Raw genomic sequence first — 8,794 nt, 5'->3', positions numbered from 1 at the left:
GCACACACACACACCAAAACCAAAATAGCCAAAACAATATACTGTATATACTTAAATACTGTAATGAGTAGCTATTCAGCTATCAGAATTATTGGTGGAAATGTTGTTGCACATGTAGTTTTCTGGGAAAACAGTCAGACCCTTTTGTGGATCAGTGCTCCTGCAGCAGCATGCTGGTGTCACAGCTGCCAAGGAAGTGAAAACCTGTTTGTAAGGGCTTCCAGCCCATCACACGCGCCATTTCCTTTCACTGTTTCTAAATCCCAGGCATCTAAACAGTGTTTCCCAATCTGGTCTTCGGGGACCAAAAGCCGGTCCACGTTTTTGCTTCCTCCGAACTCCCTGCCAGATAGTCCACCTGTTTTCTACCTCCCAGCTCCCTACCGGGACAGTGCAGGTTTTTGCCCCCTCCCAGCTCCCTACCGGGACAGTGCAGGTTTTTGCCCCCTCCCAGCTCCCTACCGGGACAGTGCAGGTTTTTGCTCCCTCCCAGCTCCCTACCAGGACACGGTTTCTTCAGATTTTGGGAGTTGGGAGGGAGCAAAAACGTGGACTATCTGTGGGTCCTTGAGGACCGGATAGGGAAACACTAGAGCAAAAGGCCATATTAGGTAACCAAGAAAAATTAGCATGCTTAACCAGTAAAGGCTGTAAGCTCAAAAGACCCGGTTCCTGAGCATTAGGAAAGTGCAGACAACGGGGATAAACCAATTACTCTGACAAACTTGGAGTCATGTTCCAATAGAGACTTGCTGTGAACCACAATATGTCACGAGAACAAGCACAAGTTAAACCGGGAGAGATCAATCCTTGCATATTCCATCCATCCATTTTCCAAACTGCTTATCCTGCTGGGTCGCAGGGGGTCCGGAGCCTATCCCGGAAGCAATGGGCACGAGGCAGGGAACAACCCAGGATGGGGGGCCAGCCCATCGCAGGGCACACTCACATACCAGTCACTCACACATACACACCTATAGGCAATTTAGCGACTCCAATTAGCCTCAGCATGTTTTTGGACTGTTGGGGGGAAACCGGAGTACCCGGAGGAAACCCCACGACGACATGGGGAGAACATGCAAACTCCACACACATGTGACCCAGGCGGAGACTCGAACCCGGGTCCGAGAGGTGTGAGGCAACAGTGCTAACCACTGCATCCTTGCATATTCAGTAATTCTAAACTTTTTTTGAGAGAGATTTGCTAATTTTCCTAATTAACTTGTCATTAAATTATCCTATATTTTTAGCATGGCAACCCATTTAACAATAATTTATATCAGCTCCTGATCTTTAGATTTCTCCGAAAGGTTTATTTTATTTATATGCATAGAAGGCTGCCTATATAATGTAAGAAAGGTATAGGTATGATATAGAGTAGAAAGGAGATTGCATACCTGTATACTGTATGTATAAGCATGTTCCTTTGACGCACATTCCCACAAAACAGCTTTGTAAGGTCTTCATCGTTTCTGTGGGAAGAATTCTGGGTAACAGTGTGCAGCGGCATCATACCAATTGTATTTAAAGAAACAATTCCTACAAAGCAAAACAGAGATTAAAATACCTACAAAGGTGGCCCAGGGGCAAAATAAATAAATGGAGTAAAAGGGAATCCAAACCCACAATGCCTGTGTTTCTGGAAAAATAAGCAACGCTACGATCATTCCTTCTGAGAACTGTCACAGAGGATGTCCTCACACACGATCCACTGAGCAAACCCAGGACAGTATTGCTGAGCTGGTACGTACCGGACTGTACATCCCGACTCCAATCTGCCAGTGGAGAAATTATCACAGATTATCACAGATTGTAATATTAAGTCATTTGGATCTGATGACATTGTTCTTTAATTCAAGTTATTTGCTTATTCAATAAGAAAAGTATTCGGTATATGAATTCTATGGTTCCAGAAATAATATTTGTTAATAGACAGAAGGGGCGTAATTAGGCCCCACTAAAGCTTTTTTTAGCCTCCCCCCCCAACCCTAACCCTCCCCATTGATTCATTTCTAGCCCCTGATGGACACAAGCACCAGACTTTAACCTTCTGCAGTCAGTAGGTTGAACAGAAGGTGAATAGAGACAGTACCAATTGGCCAACAGACAAACGTTATCGTTACCTGCACCCCTCCTGCAGTTCCATACCTTTTTAATGTATATAAATAAAAAGCTGAGCATGAAAACTCAGAAAAAGATAACATTATATAGGAGAAAAAAACAATTAGAGAAGTGTATCAGAATGGATAAAAAATGTGTTTTTCCAAAACTGACTGCTTATGTAACACTCTGGATGTCATCCATTCGTCAACACCGAGCCGTCAGCTTAGCGAAGTGGAGAGAAATGAGTTTTAAATGTGTGAGCTTTCAATGTGAAAACCTGGTACGGGTGCATTTTTAAAAAAAGCTTTTTGTCATAGCGATCCGACTGCGTATTCGCAACCAGTCAACTTGTGCTGAGAGTTACCGGCATTTTACCGAAGGTGAAAACGGGCCGATGAGCGAAAGCCGCTTCCTCGGCGTAACCACATTCACTAAGAAATGACTCACGAAAGTGCGAGCCTGAGCTGTCTCTGCTTACTATTATTTTATATCCATCCATCTGTAGAGTACAGAACATATGCATTTCGTGGTAACAGATTAATTTGAATTATTTGAAGGATCGTCAGAAATTATATGAATACAAAAAAATTCTCTCAAACTTCTTTGCCGGACAGACAATCCAGCAGCCAGAGTCCTCACCAAAACTAAAAAATATGATCATATTACCCCAATTTTATCTTCACTGCACTGGCTGCCAGTTAGATTTTGTGTCGACTACAAAACGCTGCTCTTAACCTATAAAGTTGTAAATGGTCTTGCGCCGCAGTATGTCAGTGACCTCATTTGCAACTACATTCCGAATCGTACACTTAGATCACAAGAGGCAGGTCTTCTATCCATACCCAAAATAAAGAATGTTACCTTTGGGGGAAGAGCACTTGCTCATAAAGCACCACAGTTATGGAATAAACTTCCTATTAGTGTTCGGATCTCAGACACAATCTCTGCTTTTAAGTCAAGGCTAAAGATTTACCTCTTTACCCAGTCTTTTGGATAGATAAATACCCATTTCTAAAATGAATGGGAAATCTGGAGATTCATAGTCATTTGAGATTAAAGGTGAAAGGGGGATTGGTGCTGTCGTCCTGCCACTCTCACCAATCACTTAGGCTGCTGACGGTAGTTTGGCTTGACGCCAAAACCCCTGGAAACCCTCATGTCTGTGTTTCCTTCCAAGTCTCTCTTTTAGCCAGGCTGCCATAGTTACTCTAGTCCTGCCGGAGGTTAGGTTAGGTGTAGGGCAATAACTCTTCTCCATCTTCTCTTTTCCGAGCTGATACCGAGCCGACTCTACACCGTGTGAACCCGCACCTGGACTCCTGCAGATAACAACATGAAACCAACTGGGACTTTATAACTACATGAACTCTAATGAATCTCAATATAAATACAGTTTCATGCTCCCCGGTCGCCCAGAGGAGGATGGGGTCCCCTTCCGAGTCTAGGTTCCTCTCAAGGTTTCTTCCTGCTAGAGGGAGTTTTTCCTTGCCTCTGTCGCCTCAGGCTTGCTTGCTGGGGTTCTGGCTGGTTAAATGTAAAATGCTTTGTGACAATGACTGTTGTTAAAAGCGCTATATAAATAAAATTGAATTGAATTGATTTGAATAAGGGGCGGCATGGTAGTGCAGTGGTTAGCACTGTTGCCTCACACCTCTGGGACCCGGGTTCAAGTCTCCACCTGGGTCACATGTGTGTGGAGTTTGCATGTTCTCCCTATGTCGTCGTGGGGTTTCCTCCGAGTACTCCAGTTTCCCCCCACAGTCCAAAAACATGTTGAGGCTAATTGGAGTCGCTAAATTGCCTATAGGTGTGTATGTGTGAGTGACTGGTGTGTGAGTGTGCCCTGCGATGGGCTGGCCCCCCATCCTGGGTTGTTCCCTGCCTCGTGCCCATTGCTTCTGGGATAGGCTCCGGACCCCCCGTGACCCAATAGGATGAGCGGTTTGGAAAATGGATGGATGGATGATTTGAATAAAATTTGGCGACTACAGAAGGTAAATTTTGCGTTATCGTGAAATATCGATTGCACAATCAATTTTAAAGCAACACTAGTCTAGATTAAGTGTGCAGTAATTCTGAGTGAGCGATATACAAGATGTGAAACAGATGTCTTGTCGTGTCGATGACAGTTTTAACATGATTATTCTATCGTAGGATCTTGTGAAGTGTACAATATCTACCATGAAACACAAACGCAGCATTCTGTTATTATTAACTTGTCTCCTGCAGCCAATGAAGTTTAACTGTTAAAATTCTTTTGGAATCATGCTGCCTGATTCATCAGACATGTCTTACAGTCATGCGGAAAGTTTGGTATCAGTACAAACTTTCTGTAATTTGCTTGGTTGCTTACTTATATTTCGTATCCACCAAGTAACTTTTTTTTATCCAAGAACTTTTCTCAGAGTTTGGACCGTTTGTCACTTTTACTTAATTTCCCAAGACGTACACGGTAGATGCAGAATTTTTCCAGACACAAGCTTCCTTGATTAATGTAAGGCAGTTGCTTCTTTCCTCATATAAGCAGGACCTTGTTTAATGATGTCACCGAATAGCAACTGACTTTATATGATGGAGCAGACAGCCAGGGAATACCATTTTATTCACGGCTTAGGGGATCAGAGAAATATCACTTTTCACACCCAATAATGAACTGTTGAGAGTTGTTAGATATATCAGATTGAATAAAAAGAGCAATATGAAGCAACAGAAAGGACATGTTTATTTGTGTGTTTTTGAACTACAATTCCCATAATGCATCTAGTCATCATCTACAGGCAAGGTAGCGGGTTAGTTCAATAACAGACAAATAAGCTAAGAAATGAATTCATCTGAACTCTGTTTAGCAATAAAAAATATGCAAGTAGGAGTTCATTTCCTCAAAATAGGGTCTGTTGTTAAACTTCTGTGTACTATCAGTATCTTTTTACAGTTGAATTAAATCCCTCACATTAAAAACTTCTTTCATTGGACAGATAAACTGATCTTAAAGTAACTCTAAAATAAATTTAAACATCAAGCATGAAATATTTTAAAAACAGATATAAAACTAAAAGTATAAAGGCATTACTGTGAAGCTTCATAGAAATGAAAATCGTAATTAAACTTACGATATCTGCAATCTCGTTTTATTCACCCTTTATACTGCCGTCTTGTGGCAACATTTGAATACTGCAGTTTGAAAACAATTAAATGATTTCTTCCCGAAATTGCAGTACCTACCTTTGGCCACGAGATGGCAGCAAGAAAAGTGAAAAATAATTTTCCCACGGTCTACTAGCAGCTTTGTGTGGTAATTGTTTGTATTAAAAATACATTGGACCAAGACAAATTATTTTTATGAAGAATTAACATCAAAAAGCTGCTAGTAGACCGTGGGAAAATAATTTTTAACTTTTCTTGCTGCCATCTCGTGGCCAAAAGTAGGTACTGCAATTTCGAGAAGAAATCATTTAATTGTTTTCAAACTGCAGTATTCAACGAAATTGCAATACCTACTTTTGACCACGAGATGGCAGCAAGAAAAGTGAAAAATTATTTTCCCACGGTCTACTAGCAGCTTTATGTGGTAATTGTTTGTATTAAAAATACATTGGACCAAGACAAATTATTTTAATGAAGAATTAACATCAAAAAGCTGTTAGTAGACCGTGGGAAAATAATTTTTTACTTTTCTTGCTGCCATCTCGTGGCCAAAAGTAGGTACTGCAATTTCGAGAAGAAATCATTTAATTGTTTTCAAACTGCAGTATTCAACGAAATTGCAATACCTACTTTTGACCACGAGATGGCAGCAAGAAAAGTGAAAAATTATTTTCCCACGGTCTACTAGCAGCTTTGTGAGGTAATTGTTTGTATTAAAAATACATTGGACCAAGACAAATTATTTTAATGAAGAATTAACATCAAAAAGCTGTTAGTAGACCGTGGGAAAATAATTTTTTACTTTTCTTGCTGCCATCTCGTGGCCAAAAGTAGGTACTGCAATTTCGAGAAGAAATCATTTAATTGTTTTCAAACTGCAGTATTCACATTTTACCACAAGGCGGCAGTATGAAAAGTGAATAAAAACGAAATTGCAATACCTACGTTCGAACACAAGATGGCAGCAAGCAAATTGGAAAATTATTATGCTGCCATCTTGTGTTCGAACGTAGGTATTGCAATTTCGCTTTTTTTTTTTTAAACTGCAATACCTACGTTCGAACACAAGATGGCAGCAAGAAAATAGGAAATTATTGTGCTGCCATCTTGTGTTCGAACGTAGGTATTGCAATTTCGCTTTTTTTGTTTTCAAACTGCAATACCTACGTTCGAACACAAGATGGCAGCAAGAAAATAGGAAAATTATTGTGCTGCCATCTTGTGTTCGAACGTAGGTATTGCAATCTCGTTTTTATTCACTTTTTATACTGCCGCCTTGTGGTAAAATTTGAATACTGCAGTTTGAAAACAATTAAATGATTTCTTCTCTAAATTGCAGTACCTACTTTTGGCCACGAGATGGCAGCAAGAAAAGTTAAAAATTATTTTCCCACGGTCTACTAGCAGCTTTTTGATGTTAATTCTTTATTAAAATAATTTGACTTGGTCCAATGTATTTTTAATACAAACAATTACCACACAAAGCTGCTAGTAGACCGTGGGAAAATAATTTTTCACTTTTCTTGCTGCCATCTCGTGGTCAAACGTAGGTATTGCAATTTCTGGAAGAAATCATTTAATTGTTTTCAAACTGCAGTATTCATATTTTACCACAAGACGGCAGTATAAAGAGTGAATAAAACGAAATTGCAATAGAGATGGCAAACACAAGATGGCAGCAAGAAAATAGAAAAATTATTTTCCCACGGTCTACTAGCAGCTTTGTGTGGTAATTGTTTGTATTAAAAATACATTGAACCAAGATAAATTATTTTAATGAAGAATTAACATCTAAAACGGGCAAAAGTCCACAATCTGCTAGTAGACTGGGACCACCATCACACTGCCCTCCCTGTTTGACTACCCTCACCAGGCCCGCATCATGGAGATGCTCGTGGTCTTCTACAGCTTCGTCTTTCCGGTCAGATCTGGTGACTCAAGTCAGCCCACCTACCCGATCCACAGTCGCGTCACTTAAACAGATCCATGTGGTGAGATTTAAGGGCAAATGTCCCGCTTACATCCTGCCACGTAACCTGCCATTTTAACTAAGGCAGTTCAGCTTAAGTCATTTTCTTAAGGGTGCTACAGCAAGGTGTCACCTGGGTATTGGAGCAGCACCCTTTAAGTTATGAGTCTCATGACCAGAATTGCTATGGTACCACTTTACACCAGTGATTCAGGCAAAAATAAGACGGGTACCACTGATGGCTGGGGTTCAGACATGAAGAAGAAAGGTCCCTCAGAGACAGCAGAAGATCACCATGGTTCAACAACAAAAACACTGTAAATCAAAATTTTGAGGTAGTGTATTTAAAATAAGGGGCGGCATGGTGGTGCAGTGGTTAGCACTGTTGCCTCAGGGACCCGGGTTCGAGTCTCCGCCTGGGTCACATGTGTGTGGAGTTTGCATGTTCTCCCCATGTCGTCGTGGGGTTTCCTCCGGGTTCTCTGATTTTCCCCCACAATCCAAAAACATGCTGAGTTGCTAAATTAGCTGTAGGAGTGCATGTGTGCATGAATGGTGTGTGAGTGTGAGTGTGCCCTGCGATGGGCTGGCCCCCCATCCTGGGTTGTTTCCTGCCTCATGCCCATTGCTTCCAGGATAGGCTCCAGACCCCTCACGACCTGTACGATAAGCAGTTTGGATGGATGGATGTATTTAAAATATAGTGAAAATGCAAGCACGTTCCCAATAAAATTCTGCAATTCTTTTAAATATTCTTTATTGGTTTTCTATACTGGCCTGGTTATGCTGGTAAGCACTTTGTGAAATTAATTAAGTGTACTTTACATGCTTTTTATCTGTACAAGTTGCAAGAATTAGATTTTATGCAGAGCAAATATAAAGAGAGATATTTTTATTGAGAGCTGCACCTGAGTTTGTTAATTATGCAAGCTGTAATGTATAACTATGTACTACACTGTACTGTTACAACTTAATTAGCTATGTTTATTGAAACATTAAAGGGCCTCTAGTGTGAATTAAACACAGTTGTTTAAATATAGCAATACTTTCATCATAGCATGTAAACTGATTTCAGTTACAATTCACTTATTTCTTCAAAGCAACGTTCAGCTGATAGCAGGGTCACAAAGTCCCTGGAACAATTGGAGGCTAAGGGCCTCACTCAGGGGCCCAACGGTGAAATCTCTCTGCTGACTCTGAGATTCTGACATTTAAATATACAAAGAAACTCACCGCTTTCAACAACTTTATCCAATGAACAAGTGACGAGGACTAAGAACGGGAAGTCAGTTTAGGCAGGAGACTTACCTGCAGAGTACCAAGGCATGAAATTGAAGCCGTCTGAAAATGGACTGCGGGAAGGTTTTTATTATTGCATGTTTGATGCGCGAGAGGCCCGTCTGAAGCGTCTGTGCCAGGTGTCAGGGCACAGGGAACTCAGGCGTATTGGAGCAGGGCTACAGTTATTACCAAGGACATTTTGGAATCTAAATTGTCATCACAGCAAGGAGAGCAAACATTCATTGTTTTTTTTTTGTAGTTTCCCCTGCAATTACATATTTTGAAGCATCCATTTGC

Source organism: Brienomyrus brachyistius, chromosome 15 (genome assembly GCF_023856365.1).
Source record: "Brienomyrus brachyistius isolate T26 chromosome 15, BBRACH_0.4, whole genome shotgun sequence".
NCBI lineage: Eukaryota > Metazoa > Chordata > Actinopteri > Osteoglossiformes > Mormyridae > Brienomyrus > Brienomyrus brachyistius.
This window is presented reverse-complemented; position numbering follows the sequence as displayed.